Source organism: Strongylocentrotus purpuratus, unplaced genomic scaffold (assembly GCF_000002235.5).
Source record: "Strongylocentrotus purpuratus isolate Spur 01 unplaced genomic scaffold, Spur_5.0 spur5_scaffold_3, whole genome shotgun sequence".
NCBI classification, from domain to species: Eukaryota; Metazoa; Echinodermata; class Echinoidea; order Camarodonta; family Strongylocentrotidae; genus Strongylocentrotus; species Strongylocentrotus purpuratus.
Genome location: NW_022145609.1, coordinates 5,640,912 through 5,657,393, shown reverse-complemented (window position 1 = coordinate 5,657,393; position 16,482 = coordinate 5,640,912). Strand labels below are relative to the sequence as shown.

Below are 16,482 nucleotides of genomic sequence, written 5' to 3'. Positions count from 1 at the left end.
ATAATATATAATGAAAAGCGTATTTCCATTATATAATATATAATGAAAAGCACATTTCCGTTATATAAATATAATGAAAACTGAAAAGCGTATTTCCATTATATAATATATAATGAAAAACACATTTCCATTATATAATATATAATGAAAAGCACATTTCAATTATATAATATATAATGAAAGGCGTATTTCCATTATATAATATATAATGAAAAGCACATTTCAATTATATAATATATAATGAAAAGCGCATTTCCATTATATAATATATAATGAAAAGCGCATTTCCATTATATATTAAATAATGATTGTGTATGCAAATATCAATGGTTGGTAACGCCCATAATATGAATATTCATGAGCTTGACTGCCCATATTATCCTCTATTCCAGGCACCTTTCCATTTTGTGTTCTTCGTGCATTCTTATCAGAAATCCTACGTGCAGTAAATAAGTCTCTGTATCACTATTCTCCTTCTTATTTGTATGCAGATTTGGGTATAATGATTGATAACTGTAATCATCCTCATTATTTTAATAAGAAATTGTTCTTTCTGTGATGGAAGTTTTTATGTACGATTGCCTGATCTGAAGACAAGACTTTCGCTGCACGATATTTAATATATGACGTCACCCACACAGAGTGAGCGTTCGAGGTTTTCTTTGAAAGTTTGATGGTGAGTACAGCTGTAATTACGTTCAAATCTCGTAAATTGAATCATATTTATAAACATATCTAACGATAGTATGAATCTGCTGATTTGTCTGTACATTATGAAGTGGTTTAAAATGGTTATATCTGATGATTTTAGGAGTAATCTACACTCGAACTTTTGATGCGTTATTTATCGTCGTGAGAAATATTTCAGCTCGATTGCCAGTCACTCCTTGATCCTTGGCCCAAACTTTCGGGCGAGACCCTCTCTGAAAATTAGATACGCGAGTATAGGTTCTATAGCCGCAGCTGGCAGATCACTTCACTAGCGCTAGCTGCAACAATGATCCAAGCTTTTTGTTACTTTTAGGTCCAACTGTTGAATAACTACTTTCATAGTTGGGTCAGAAGAAAGTTAATAGCTAACACTAAAAAGCATGGTCACAGTTGACATGAGTTGTGAACAAGCGCCAAAATTTGGACCAGATACTGAGATGGTTAGACGAGTACGAGAGTAGAAAATTTAAGGCCTAGCCGGCCCTAGGCCTACAGACCAGTAAAAAATTGAACTATACCTGTGAACAGGCACGGATCCAGGATTTCTTAGGGGGGGGGCCCAAATTTGAAATTATGGAAGCCAAATATTGGTACGTGATAGTGACACCGGCAGTGGCGAAATGAGCAAAAACGGGGGGGGGGGGGGTAGACAAAAAAATCTGCACCACCCCACTCTTACATGCAGGCCCCGCTAAACATTTCTCAAAGTAGGTGAGGGGGGGAGGTATTTACGATCAGGTAGAGCGTTGTGAAATTGGCGTGGTGTCTAAGGGGGAAGAACCTGCGAGGGTCAAGGGGTGGAACCCCAGAAGCTCAGGGGTATAGGCATTTAATTACGGTCAGATGAGCATATAAAGGCAAGGGCCTTTGCCCCCCCCCCCCCCCCCCCCCCGAACTACAACTTGTTGGCGGGGAAATTGCAACGTATATCCCCCTTCTTTTCTTCTTCCTCCTCTTTTTTTCCTTCCCTTTATCCCCTCTTTACTTTTTTTCTTTCCCTTTCCTTCCTTCTCTTTAATTTTTTGATAGGGGGAGGGGCAGAGGTTACAGCTGGGAGGCAAGGTCCTTTTCGGCCCCCCGATCTTCTTCTTTTCCCCCTTTTCTTTTCTTCTTCCTCTTCTTTCTTTCCCTTTCTTTTTCCCCTTCTTTTCCTTCTCTCTCTCTCTCTCTTTTTTTTTTTTTTTTTTTGCGGGTGGGGAGGGGGGGGGGGGGAAGGGGGGGGGAAGAGGCGGGAGGGCCAAGGCCCGCTCGGCCCCCTGAGATCCGTGCCTGCCTGTGAATGTGATACTTGTAGTCGTACAGAGTCTTGTAGCTATCTAACAAATTAAAACACGATCCCCCACAAAAAAAAATTATTCAGTCTAGACTACATCGTATAGTATACAGGGGTACGTATAGTGGTGCCTGTGTGTTGCTTAAACTCTTTGTTGGCTTAGCCTAATTTGCCTCTACTCTAGGCTCTATCTTTGAATTTTTGTTTGCTGTAAACACGATTAAGTTTTCTCTGTCATATATAGATCTAGGTCCATATCTATTTTGCGTTTTTTCAAATTGATAGAATAAACAGTTACGAGACATGGATCTAGATCATCTAGAGACTGTAGATCAACTAGATCTGGATCAAGAAATTGAATATAAATTTCAATGTTAGATACTGAAGGAGGGCTTTTTTGGTAAAGAGAAAATCCAAATTAAAATAGAAAGTTATTCTGCAAATGCTCATCAATGTTTAAATGATCATGCTCATTTCCTTTTATTCTAAGAATTAAATCCCCCCCCCCTCTCTTTTACAGGAAAATGTACAGAGAGACTTGTCGCAGTTAATGCAGTACCAAATGCTTGCTTTTTTGGAGTATGTGCTTGAAACAAGAATGTCCTGGAGAAAACAGACCACCACAAGAGAAGGTAAACATATTTACTTTTGATCTAACTTGATCTGCTTAGTTTTTTCAAGTAAAACAAAATTTTGAAATGAGTGAGGTCAAGGCCAAGCTGGAGGGGATGCGAAGGGCTGGTTTGAGAAGAATGTATTAATGGGATGGCTATGTATGATTCCACATGAGAAAATTTGAGGACTAGGCCCATGCCATGGGTGTCGATTCCAGGGGGGATGGGGGGGGGGGAGGATATATCCCCCCCAATATTTCAGGTGGGGGGGGATGGCCTGTACAATCATCCCCCCTAATAATTCACCATCAAAAAAAAAAAAAAAAAAGAGAAAAATTAATGATGAGAGCCTGATGAGAGTAGTCAACGGTTATTACTCGCAAGATGACCATCAATATACACATTTTGCTATCTCATTTTCATAATACATACATAATATAAATAGAAAAGGAAGTAAATGAGACAACCGTATATGAGACAAGAATAAATTGAATTCTAATTAACCCAGATTTTCCCCATGCGTTACCCATATCGGCATATTTATATTCTACCCAACAACTACAATACTTGTATTTCTCGAAGTTTCAATTTCCTATAATATCAGCTAAAGAAATCAGAGGTTTAAAATTTTCAGGGAAACTAGATTCAAACAAAGATTAAGAGTCAACAACGATACAACGAATCGTCTTCTTTCTATAATAGTTAAATTAATCGTCTAAACTTTTTGCACTTCTCGCGGGAAGGGGGAAACTGAATTCAGACAAGGATTATGAGTCGAAAATGGTACAACGAATCGTCTGCTTTCTCTAATAATTAAATGGAACGCAAAACTTCCTCCCGCGCGAACTGAATTCAGAAAAGGATTAACAGTCGAGACCGGTACAGCAAATCATCTTCTTTTCTTAATAATTTGAGGAAACGTCTATAAGCTTCCGCGCTTTGCGCGGGAGGCCTATCACCCACACCCCCCTAATGAGCGCACTTCGCGCGCTATTTAAGTGATTCGCTTGCTCACTACCGCCCCTCCCTAAAATAAGATCCTAGCTCCGCGCCTGCATTAAAATATATAGCTATGAGGCTGATTAAGTTGACGAAATAATTTGTATTATTATGTCGTCGAGGAAAATGACCATTTGCGCATACGCAAGTACTATTGTAGATAGTCAATAGGAAAAAAATTTAGCCTTCGGCCCAGGTTTATAGGGTTAAATTTGTAGATATTGAGACATTTAATTTTGTCGTTAATTGGTGGCTAGTTTTGTCGGTAATCGTTGGCCTCTACACCCCCCCCCCCACCCACTGAAAAAAGTCTAGCGACACCCCTGGGTAGGCCTACACTGCAGGCAAGAGTCAGGACTAACAATTTAGCATGTTATTAATTTTATTACCACTCTTATATTCTCTGAACTGTTATCTTTATTGAGGGTGAATTGAAAAAGTTAATAACTTGGAAGGGAGGGGGTGCAACCTCCCACACGCTTTTACCTCTTGGGTGCTTTGATCCATTGCCGAAAATATTTTGGCACCTATCATCCCCCCAATAACGGATACAAATCGACACCCCTGCCTAGGCCTACAATGCAAGACATTTTTTTATGTTACAACAGAGATACATGTATGATGTAGGTATCAATGTTTTACTTTCATTCTCTTCTCTTTTCATTCAACAGACATACATGTACAGTGTGGACTATGAAGTTCTACTTAGCCTCTTCAATGAACTGCTGGAGCTGCGACTGGGTATCAAAACCTTGGTATTATAAACCTCATAACCAGTGGCGGAGATATGTTGTTAGCCGGGGGGGGGGGGGGGGGGGGGGGGGGGGGGGGTCAGGGGTCAGTGCCACTTTTTCAAGTACCCCCTAAATGCCCCTTTTATGGCCTTTTCACATAGGTAAAGTGCCATATTACTTTGACAAGTTCCCCTATTAATTTGTAAAAGTGCCCTTCCCCATTTCACCTCTGATAAGTGCCCCTTATCCTTCGACAAGTTCCCATTATTCTTTGCAATAATTGTTCATTTTTCATTCTCATAAGTGCCCTTTTTAATCTCTAGTAAGTGCCCCTTTTCAACTACGAGAAATGCCCCTTTTCACTTTTGATAAGTGCCCCCTTCATCTCCGATATTCGCCCCTATTCAAATCTGAGAGATACTCTTTTTACTTTGATAAGTGCCCCTCCCTTTCCTGATCAGTGCTCTTTTTATCTCTGATGAGTGTCCCATTTTGTCTCTAATAATTGCCACTTTTATTTGACACATCCCCTTTTCCTTCCTAATAAATGCTCTTTTTTTCTGATTATAAGTGCCCCTTACCCTTCTCATAATTACCCCTTTTCATCTCTGATAAGTGCCTTGTTTACTTTAACATGTGCCTCTTTTTCTTTAAAAAAATTCTTAGTCAATATTCACTTCAAAATGATGATTATATTCAGAGGATTTCATTTTTGGGGGCCTGCTAATGGGCCACCCTGCCTATAAATGATGTTCCGACCTCAATTTTTCATCATTTCAAATTGCATAATGCAGGCGAGACCGCCGAGAGCGTTTCCCTTGTTTTAAAACTATTGCACTTTTTCCTTTTTTTTAAGTGCCCCTTTTCATATCTATTATCTGGTCAGTGCCCCTTTTCAGGCGCAATAAGACTAGTACCTCTTTTCACCTTTTGATAAATTCCCTTTTAACAATGATACGTGCCTCTTTTCCTTTCCAATACCAAAGGGACCTATCCCCTTTTCATAAATGCCCCTATCAAAATCTGATGGGTGCCCCTATTCCGTTGAAAAATGCCATTTCCCATTCTCATAAGTGCCTTTTTTCATTCCTGGTGAGTGCATCTTTCTGTAGGTCTAAGAAGTGCCCCATTTTCACCTCTGATAATTACCCTTTTTACATGACACATGCTCCTTTTCCTCTTATCCCTTTAGTGTCCCTTTTTCCTCTCATCATTAAACGCGCCCCTAATTTCAAGCGACTAAGAGTAACTTCCCCTAAAGCTCGCTCTCATTTATAGATAACATAATAACGTTACTTATTAAAGGTCTTTCCAGTCTTCCATTGTGAGAATGTGCTTACAATCCCATCAGGATTGGGTTTTTCCCTCTTAATAAGATGCAATTTTTGTGTACTGCGGCCTCACAAAACTTAAAATTTTCCTCGCTCGTAAATCAATTTTCAGACCATCACACCGAACTGATACTTAAGCAATATCTTGTATGGTGTATAAAGAGAAACAAATGTTGAAATCGTCCCTGATAATGTAATCACAATGTAGGGGTATATACCATTGTTTTAAAAAATGGATATTTTTGCTTTGAGATTCCCTTTGTAGGTGCCCTTTTTTTCTCCAGAAAGTGCCTATTTTGTTGGTGCCCCCCCCACTTTGGAAGACATCAGTCAATTGCGCGCACAGGGGGCAGGGGGGGGGGTGAGGGGTAATGTGCCCCCCAAAGCTGAAATTTTTAAAACTGGTTTTGGTCAAACTCCCAATAGATAAATATCATTCACAATTCTCTTCAAGCAGTACGTGTAACTTCACCTTTTAATCACCTTGTATATTAGGCCCTGTATTTCAGCTTAAATTGTTTAGTGATTGTGGACAGGCAGGAAAATAGAAAATTTGGCCTTCGTACACACAACCACACCAGTGACACCATGAAACGGAAACACTATTACAATGATTACCGGTACTGAAACATAGTTTTCAAACTACCAAGGAGAGGTAACCAGGAACCAAGGTATAATACAATGATGCAATTTTACCCATGTTGTAGTAGTACATGGTAGTAGTATGGATATCCCGCCTCTTCTTTTATGCACATCCTTTCTACTGCTATCGCAAGTTTTAAAAAAAGTGCCCAATGTCTGCATAACTAAGCAAGGTAGGAGTTCATTAAAAACATGATGTAAAACATTAAGTATATCACACCAAAGCATCTCAATCTGACAGCACGATGTGGAGAAAAGTTAATGGTGTAGATAAATACACAAGAAATATGTTCATCGGCAGTCTAAGTCAAGCAATCATTTATAAAACTGAGGCTTTGCCAAGGCATCCATTTTAAGTATGCATCTATAGGGCAAATAAGATGTAGTCAAGTACTCGAGTTACCACCTGTCAGCCAAGATCTAACTTTTGGAATATAAGAGTTTTGGGGAGGGGTCATCTTTTATCAATTTCTGTTTATTGATAATAATTTTAACATTTGGGAATGGGCCTACGAGTATGATTTATATATTGTATATAACGAGCAACTGTTAATAAAAGGTCTGATATACCTTGGTGCGTGTGTGGACCACGGAGTAACCATCTAACTAAAGGAAGTTGTATACTATCGTACAGTATTATTATTTCTCTGGAAAAAATTGCAATCATTGAGTCATAGGTAATTTTTTTTTTTTTTTAAAGAAATCAGCATGTTTTTATAATGTGTTTTATAATAAGGGTGCAGGTCATGATACAAAACATTCCTGGAGAGAAAAAAAAATAGTGCTCAGATTAAAGCATAAGTATGCTTTGTTGAATTTTTGAAAGAAAAAAGTAATCTACAAATGGAAGTAGCAGATGAGGTCATTTGTGTTTAATATTTGACCATCAATGTTATAATCTGTAAACATATTAGTTTGTTGTAAGAAAATGAATTAATTAAACATGTTTATTATCTTATATACAGTATTGCCTTCATATCTTTCCTTTTTATTGTGCATATATGGTTGGATAAATGGAATCATATGTGGAAAAAATCTGGAAACAGAACGCGAGAGTTCAGAGAGAGAGAGAGCAAAAGAGAAAGGAAAGGAAATGAGAGAACTGTTTAATGGTGAGAGATGTTGATGTCGTGGAAATGAGAAATTTATAATGCAGTGAGATAGCGAGACAGAGAGAAAAAAAAGAAAATCCATCTTATAAATGCGTTAATCGCCTCGCCGCTATGCGGCTCGTGGGCGATGCTCTGCATCGTCATAGGGTCAACCCCCCCCCCCCCCCCTTAGCAAAAAGCTAGATCCGCCCCCTGATAGGCCCTGACAATGAAATCTGGAGAACATACAGATTCACAAGGGCTGGACTACTCGGTCTCATGGATCAAATAATAATAATGGAAGTTATTATAAAAGTATGTTTTTCTCTCTTGTTATGATAATTGGAAAAAACCCTGTTAATTAGATTATATTAGTTTTAGCTTCAACTGCTTGATATTAATATGCATGTGGGCACAAATAGCAGCAACTGCGGTAAGTGATATCTACGGTACTCCTTGAGCTGCAGTAAATGATCTTATTGTATATGCCACCTACTGGTTTTCCATAGACCTGTGCACAAATGCTGTTTAAAAAAAATTCAATAGGATGGTGTACAAATTGAATATATTATGCCATTCTACCCACTTAACTTCACGTTATTCAATATCAGTGTCATTCATACAATATAGGAAAACATTCCCTGATGTCATTAAGTTTAAATCAATCTATCTTGCTTCTCTCCTTATAAACAAGGCATCTTCATTGGAATCCTGAATTCCAATGAAGATAGACACCTCTCTTGCATTGTACATGACATATCCATCCACTGATCTCCGCACGAAGTACCCTCAATTTTACGCACAGAAAGCTCACACTAACCCGTAACCAAGACCACCCTGAAATGATGACAATATTTAAAAGATCAATTCATTTGTAATCGAGTGTGGATTTTAATTCATTTGATCCCTTGATAGTCTGAGTACGGTATACCGAAACAGGGGAGGGAGCAGCTTGTGGCGTGGAACCATAAGGACCAATGAGGTTCTTTTGGGACATCGTTAATATAAAATTACCAAGCTGAAACCTACCCTAATACCAGTCACATAAATCAATGCTTAACCGAGTATTTGTTGCGTTTTTCTCAATCATGACTTGTTGAGTTTTGTGCAGAATGGCTACAATCCATTGATTGAGAATGTATATAGCGAGTAGTCCAAATCAGGAGGGTCGCAAACTCCTTCTCAACCCCCATTGTTACATCTTGATTCCTGAAGAGCCTTGTGATTTGAGATGAACTTGGGAGAAGTTCCCACGTTGTTTTGGAGGCACACGCTCCTTATGCTGACTGCTCCTCTTCAGCAACTACTACAGACAAGTCCACTTGCATCTTTGTAACCAATTCCAATAAGCCATCTGTTCATGAATAAAATGTTAATTGAAAGAAGAAAAAAAAATCCAATATTGTTACAAGCACTGTATGATCTAAAGCTCACATTACAAGTATATTTCTTTTTAGGTGGTCTGTCGTTTTCGACAGATCACCTATTGTTTTCGTCAGAATTTTCTTTCTTTATTTATTTATTATTATTATTATTTATTTTTATTTCTCCCCGTTTTTTGTTCATCGGTTAACTCAAGATCGGTTGTGTTAATTTCTTTCAATTTTGGCACAGTCATAGGTCATTGTCATGAGACGTGACAGTAACCTTTTGAAGGTCATCAGGTCATCATGACGTCATCCAGGCGCCATTTTGTGAAATCACGTTATCCATCATATCTTCATGATGCATAAGCAAAGGTCATTCATATTCATATCACATATACTTCAGGTCAAGGGTCAACAAGTCATGTCATCAAAGGTCACAAAAAGGTCATGACGCGCACGTACGCGCGCGTCAAAATTTAAAAATGCTCAAAATCACTTAACTATTAAAGGTGAGTACGAATCAGGTCATTTTAAGCATTTCAAAATTTTCCGTCCGTAAGTGTCCCCGCGCGCGTTGCGCGCGCTCACGACGCGCGGAAAAGGTCAAATTCATTTTTTTTTACATGATTTAGATTCCTCTTACCGTAAATGACAATTGACATTAATTTCCAGTCACCCTTGACCTTTCATAAGGCCGTGAGCGCGCGTCAAAGTTCAAAATCCGCGCGTGCTGCTATGGGAAATATAATGCAAATTTGATCAAAAACATGACATTTTAAGAATCAAAATAGCTCTTCAGATAATCAATTGATCCCAACTTTTATATCATGGTTGGAAAAACCATGAGTTGGAGATATGATTTCATGTGTAATTTGACCCTCAATTAACTCATGACGTCATCATAATGGCCTCCGAACTCAAAATTTTAATTTGCATATTATGACGTCAGCAGATTTTTGGAAAATTGATTGTATCTCTGTAAATATTGATCAATTTTCTTTCAAATTTTGATATGTTCTACCTGAGAATATTCTCTACAAAAGCAGTCATCACGATATTTCATTTTGACAATGGTATCATGGCGTATTTTTGCGATTAAAGGAGGCATGTCAATTTTTCACATTTTGCGTGTATTCTCTATGGGACATGACTTTTTCTCAAAACTGGATTCTACATTCTCGTCTTTCGCGAGCCATATCTCCGTCGTTTTATCTTTGTTTACGCTGAGCTTTGAGTGTGTTGTAGCTGAGACAATAAGCTATCACAAGTGTGCCCTTTATTTCTCGATCAGATGCCGGGATCATGCTCATATCTCACATACAAAGTGGGATTTGATAATTCCATTTTCCGTTTACGTGTAATCTCTATGGGAAATGTTTTGGTATATCGGTAACGCACTTGACTTCCGACCTCGAGGTCCCTGGTTCGAGTCCGGGCGTCTCCAACAATTTTTTTTCTTCACTTTTTTTTCTTTTTGACCTTTCACTCTACCATCTCCTTTGAATATTAAAACACGTACAATTGCAAATAATGTAATAAACAACCATATTTACTTTATTATTACCCTATTATCACTAGATCCATTACTTTTGGCGTGTAATCCTTATGGGAGATGACTTTTTCTCAAATCTGGATTCTACATTCTTGTCTTTTGCGAGCAATATCGCTGTTATTTCTGCTTGGTTTTTGTTGATTTTTGAGTATGTTGTAGCTGAGACTATACGCTATCTAAATGTTCTCTAATTTTGTTCAGTCTGATGTCATCGTGGTCTGTTGATGATAATCATCAACATCATCATGATCATCATGATCATCATCATCGTCATCCCCATTACTATCAAGATCATCATCATCATGATCATCATGATGATCATCATTGTTTACATGTCTATATAACTTCTCCCTTTCTCAATATAGTAAATATTATAATCTCTCATAAGACTTGAAGACAGACCACCTAATTCGTCCCCATGACGAATTAAATTTCTAGTTCTTCTTTCTTGTTGTTTTTCTTCTTCTAGTAATCTTCAAAGGGCTATTAGTTTTATATAAATTCAATGTTTACTCGACAGGAGTACATTCCTTACTTTCTGTGCCAACGAGAGATCCCAGATTAAAATATTACTTCTCATTATGGTCTGAAATGAAATACCATATTGCCAAACATGTATTTTATTACTAATATACTACATGTCTGAGTAAAAGATCAAACATTCCGACCATTGTTTTAAAGACCGTCAATACTACTGGGCCAGAAGGGATTAGACCACCCAGCCAGGTCACTGACAGGTGGCTATCTCATCAACTCAGCTCTCAACTAACATAAGAAAGAGAGGATCATGGGGACCAACAGGCACCAATTGGGAAAGTTTTAGCAAGTAGCTACAAGTAGGACAGTGGGGCTTTAAGAATAGCAATTAGCATTCATAGAAATGGCATAAAACTTACATCCTTAAACTTTAAGCTGTGAAAACCTCATTTTGATTTGAGTATAACTTTTGAGTTATTAACAACCAAAAGTTTCCAGTGATTTGTTTTTGTTTCACTTTTAGTACACAAACATATCTTTCTTTATCACACTTGCAGGTTTTGGGATATCTACCCCCAGGACAACAGGATATAGTCATATAAAATAATTAGATCTTGTACTGCTAGGCTGCCCCCCCCCCCCCCTCCTCCTCTATTATACGAGTGTGAAAAAAGAATACAATTCTTTGTAGCCTTTCTTAATCACTAATCAAAATTTTGAACTTCAGTTAATGTTGTTTAAAGAATATATTGTGAAACTGAGATGGATTGCAGGTGGCAAGGGTGTATTGGTTGAGAGTTGCAGGTAATAATTCATGCTCTACTATGAGCCAACTTACTTCACATACTATCATCTTGCAGCAGGGTAAGGTTTTTACAGAAATTTTAGAACTTGCAATGGGTGTACTTAAATATCAACTTTATACAATAGCAGTATGTAGAAAGGAATTTAGGATAACCTGACTTTGGGTCTGCCAATGCTTAACACAAGTTTTATTTCATCAAGATATATGGTTATTGCTCAAGTTGTGATAGGGTTTTAGATTAGCTTTAGGGTTAATATTACGTTTAGCTACGGATCCAGAATTAAGATTAAGAATTCATTTTGTGTTACAACATAACCACTAAACAATAGAGCATGTCGTAAAAATCAGGTACACATTTCACAAACTGGGGGTCAGCGTATTTTTAGTTTACTAATACAAAGGAAAATTTTTAAACTACCAATGATGAGTATCAATACATACAGCTCCACCAGCACCTGGAAAATCTGATTGTATGACACTTGTTCCTCAAGACATTTGCTCAACATCAATTTCCTACACTCATCCCTGGATCCAACACTAGACCTAACCCTAACCTTACACCTAACCTCAATCCCTATTGCAACCCTCGGCCTAACCCTACACATTTGACAAATAAAGCCTTGAGCAGTCGTTGCAGGAGCAAATGTTGGGTCACTCAAAGTGCCATGACAGGCTCACTTGCTATGAATTTATCTGTTTCTTTACCAGATTAAAAAAAAACATTGTAATATTCATTATGAATTACCAGTCCATTGAGCTTTGCTCCCATATGTCAGGCACAAGAGGCCATCGCTTTGAGGTGAGGGGCAGAACATCAAGACTGGAACCTCAAGGCACCCCATGATCTCTCAACAGGAAGCCCTCCTTCTCAATCCCTGGAAGAGAATTATAAACAATTCAATATATCAACCAAATTTGAAATAAATAGCACTATTTAATATTATAGTTGTCTTCAACGTTTAGTTTTTCAGCAAAATTTGATGTCAATTTTTTAATTTTTTTTGCTTGTCGTTCCTTTTCATGTATTGGACCCCCCCCCCCTTCCCCCCTGCACATGAGCTTAAAATGTTAATCCTAAAAAGAGAAACACTTCAGCAACATGTTAGTAGACATGTGGATTCATACATAGCCATCCCATGAATACATACTTCTCAAACCAGCCCTTTGCATCCCCTTCAGCTTGACCTTGACCTCACCTATTTCAAAATTTTGTTTTACTTGAAAAAACTAAACAGTAAAGATGTTTACCTTCTCTTGTGGTGGTCTGTTTTCTCCAGGACATTCTTGTTTCAAGCACATACTCCAAGAAAGCAAGCATTTGGTACTGCATTAACTGCGACAAGTCTCTCTGTACATTTTCCTGTAAAAGAGGGGGGGGGGGATTTAATTCTTAGAATAAAAGGAAATGAGCATGATCATTTAAACATTGATGAGCATTTGCAGAATTAACTGTTCTATTTTAATTTGGATTTTCTCTTCACCAAAAAAGCCCTCCTTCATTATCTAACATTGAAATTTATATTCAATTTCTTGATCCAGATCTAGTTGATCTACAGTCTCTAGATGATCTAGATCCATGTCTCGTAACTGTTTATTCTATCAATTTGAAAAAACGCAAAATAGATATGGACCTAGATCTATATATGACAGAGAAAACTTAATCGTGTTTACAGCAAACAAAAATTCAAAGATAGAGCCCAGAGTAGAGGCAAATTAGGCTAAGCCAACAAAGAGTTTAAGCAACAGACAGGCACCACTATACGTACCCCTGTATACTATACGATGTAGTCTAGACTGAATAATTTTTTTTGGGGGGGGGGATCGTGTTTTAATTTGTTAGATAGCTACAAGACTCTGTACGACTACGAGTATCACATTCACAGGCAGGCACGGATCCCAGGGGGGCCGAGCGGGCCTTGGCCCTCCCCCCCCCCCCCCCTCACCCGCAAAAAAAAAAAGAGAGAGAGAGAGAAAGAAGGAAAAAGGAGAGAAAGGGAAAGAAAGAAGAGGAAGAAGAAAAGAAAAGGGGGAAAAGAAGGAGATCGGGGGGCCGAAAGGGCCTTGCCTCCCAGCTGTAACCTCTCCCCCTCCCCCCATCAATAATAGAAGAGAAGGAAGGAAAGAGAAAGAAAAAAGTAAAGGGGGGATAAAGGGAAGGAAAAAAGAGGAAGAAGAAAAGAAGGGGGATATCAGGTGCAATTTTCCCGCCAACAAGTTGTAGTTCGGGGGGGGGGGGGGGGGGCAAAGGCCCTTATATGCTCATCTGACCGTAATTAAATGCCTATACCCCTGAGCTTCTGGGGGGTTCCAAGGCCGAAAGGGCCTTGCCTCCCAGCTGTAACCTCTCCCCCTCCCCCCATCAATAATAGAAGAGAAGGAAGGAAAGAGAAAGAAAAAAAGTAAAGGGGGGATAAAGGGAAGGAAAAAAGAGAAAGAAGAAAAGAAGGGGGATATCAGGTGCAATTTTCCCACCAACAAGTTGTAGTTTAAGGGGGGGGCAAAGGCCCTTGCCTTTATATGCTCATCTGACCGTAATTAAATGCCTATACCCCTGAGCTTCTGGGGGGTTCCACCCCTTGACCCCCGCAGGTTCTTCGTCCTTAAACACCACGCCAATTTCACAACGCTCTACCTGATCGTAAATACCTCCCCCCCCCCCCCCCACCTACTTTTAGAGAAACGTTTAGCGGGGCCTGCATGTAAGAGTGGGGTGGTGCAGATTTTTTTGTCTACCCCCCCTCCCCCCCTGTTTTTGCTCATTTCGCCACTGCCGGTGTCGATCACTATCACGTACCAATATTTGGCTTGCATAATTTCAAATTTGGGCCCCCCCCCTAAGAAATCCTGGATCCGCCGCGCCTGTTCACAGGTATAGTTCAATTTTTACTGGTCTGTAGGCCTAGGGCCGGCTAGGCCTTAAATTTTCTACTCTCGTACTCGTCTAACCATCTCAGTATCTGGTCCAAATTTTGGCGCTTGTTCACAACTCATGTCAACTGTGACCATGCTTTTTAGTGTTAGCTATTAACTTTCTTCTGACCCAACTATGAAAGTAGTTATTCAACAGTTGGACCTAAAAGTAACAAAAAGCTTGGATCATTGTTGCAGCTAGCGCTAGTGAAGTGATCTGCCAGCTGCGGCTATAGAACCTATACTCGCGTATCTAATTTTCAGAGAGGGTCTCGCCCGAAAGTTTGGGCCAAGGATCAAGGAGTGACTGGCAATCGAGCTGAAATATTTCTCACGACGATAAATAACGCATCAAAAGTTCGAGTGTAGATTACTCCTAAAATCATCAGATATAACCATTTTAAACCACTTCATAATGTACAGACAAATCAGCAGATTCATACTATCGTTAGATATGTTTATAAATATGATTCAATTTACGAGATTTGAACGTAATTACAGCTGTACTCACCATCAAACTTTCAAAGAAAACCTCGAACTCTCACTCTGTGTGGGTGACGTCATATATTAAATATCGTGCAGCGAAAGTCTTGTCTTCAGATCAGGCAATCGTACATAAAAACTTCCATCACAGATAGAACAATTTCTTATTAAAATAATGAGGATGATTACAGTTATCAATCATTATACCCAAATCTGCATACAAATAAGAAGGAGAATAGTGATACAGAGACTTATTTACTGCACGTAGGATTTCTGATAAGAATGCACGAAGAACACAAAATGGAAAGGTGCCTGGAATAGAGGATAATATGGGCAGTCAAGCTCATGAATATTCATATTATGGGCGTTACCAACCATTGATATTTGCATACACAATCATTATTTAATATATAATGGAAATGCGCTTTTCATTATATATTATATAATGGAAATGCGCTTTTCATTATATATTATATAATTGAAATGTGCTTTTCATTATATATTATATAATGGAAATACGCCTTTCATTATATATTATATAATTGAAATGTGCTTTTCATTATATATTATATAATGGAAATGTGTTTTTCATTATATATTATATAATGGAAATACGCTTTTCAGTTTTCATTATATATTATATAACGGAAATGTGCTTTTCATTATATATTATATAATGGAAATACGCTTTTCATTATATATTATATAATTGAAATGGCTCTTCATTATATATTATATAATGGAAATGTGCTTTTCATTATATATTATATAATGGAAATACACTTTTCATTATATATTATATAATGGAAATGGCTTTTCATTATATATTATATAATGGAAATGTGCTTTTCATTATATATTATATAATGGAAATACGCTTTTCATTATATATAACTAATGAAAGTGTGAATTGTAATTATTTATAAATAATGGCAATTATATATAAATAATGGAAATACGCTTTTCATTATATATAAATAATGAAAGTGTTAATTGTAATTATTTATAAATAATGACACGTACTTTGTCATTATTTATAAATAATGAAGTATGAATTGTAATTATTTATAAATAATAAAAATGTGTTAAGAATTATATACAAATAAAAATGTACATTTTCTTGCATTATATGTAAATAATGGTTATTATTTGTTAAATAATGATTATATAACATATAATTTGTCTATATAATTGTTTTACAAACGGCGCCTCATAATTGAATGCCCATTTTCCTGCGAACTTTTTTCCTTGTCTGCTTATGAAACATAGTTCTGACAGTACCTCAATATCAAATGTACCGGTCTTTAAACTTTAACAAACGAGCAAAAAGTAAAGTGCGGTTTTTCTCCAATGGCGGCAGCCTTTTTCGATATCATGCATAGCTTTTTTAGGTTATCATTAAAATTATTTTGTTTAGAAAAAGAAGTTGAAATCACGAAGGGACCAACTCACTGCCCGGAAATCGAAGGACGTTTGTCTGAAATGTTCAAAAT

At 37.7% G+C, this 16,482-nt stretch overlaps 2 long non-coding RNA genes across 2 annotated transcripts; one reads left to right on the top strand and one right to left on the bottom strand.

Annotated features, from left to right (window-relative positions):
• Nucleotides 1–352: 352 nt before the first annotated feature.
• On the top strand, nt 353–4,412 carry LOC115928838. The gene is made up of 3 exons (XR_004066247.1): nt 353–676; nt 2,505–2,616; nt 4,269–4,412. It is a non-coding gene; the product is annotated as an uncharacterized LOC115928838 (long non-coding RNA).
• Nucleotides 4,413–8,262: 3,850 nt separating this feature from the next.
• LOC115928681 lies at nt 8,263–15,280 on the bottom strand. Its single transcript, XR_004066169.1, has 4 exons — nt 15,018–15,280; nt 12,845–12,956; nt 12,342–12,471; nt 8,263–8,749 (listed from the first exon to the last, which is right to left on the bottom strand). It is a non-coding gene; the product is annotated as an uncharacterized LOC115928681 (long non-coding RNA).
• Between the last annotated feature and the right edge of the window lie 1,202 nt (nt 15,281–16,482).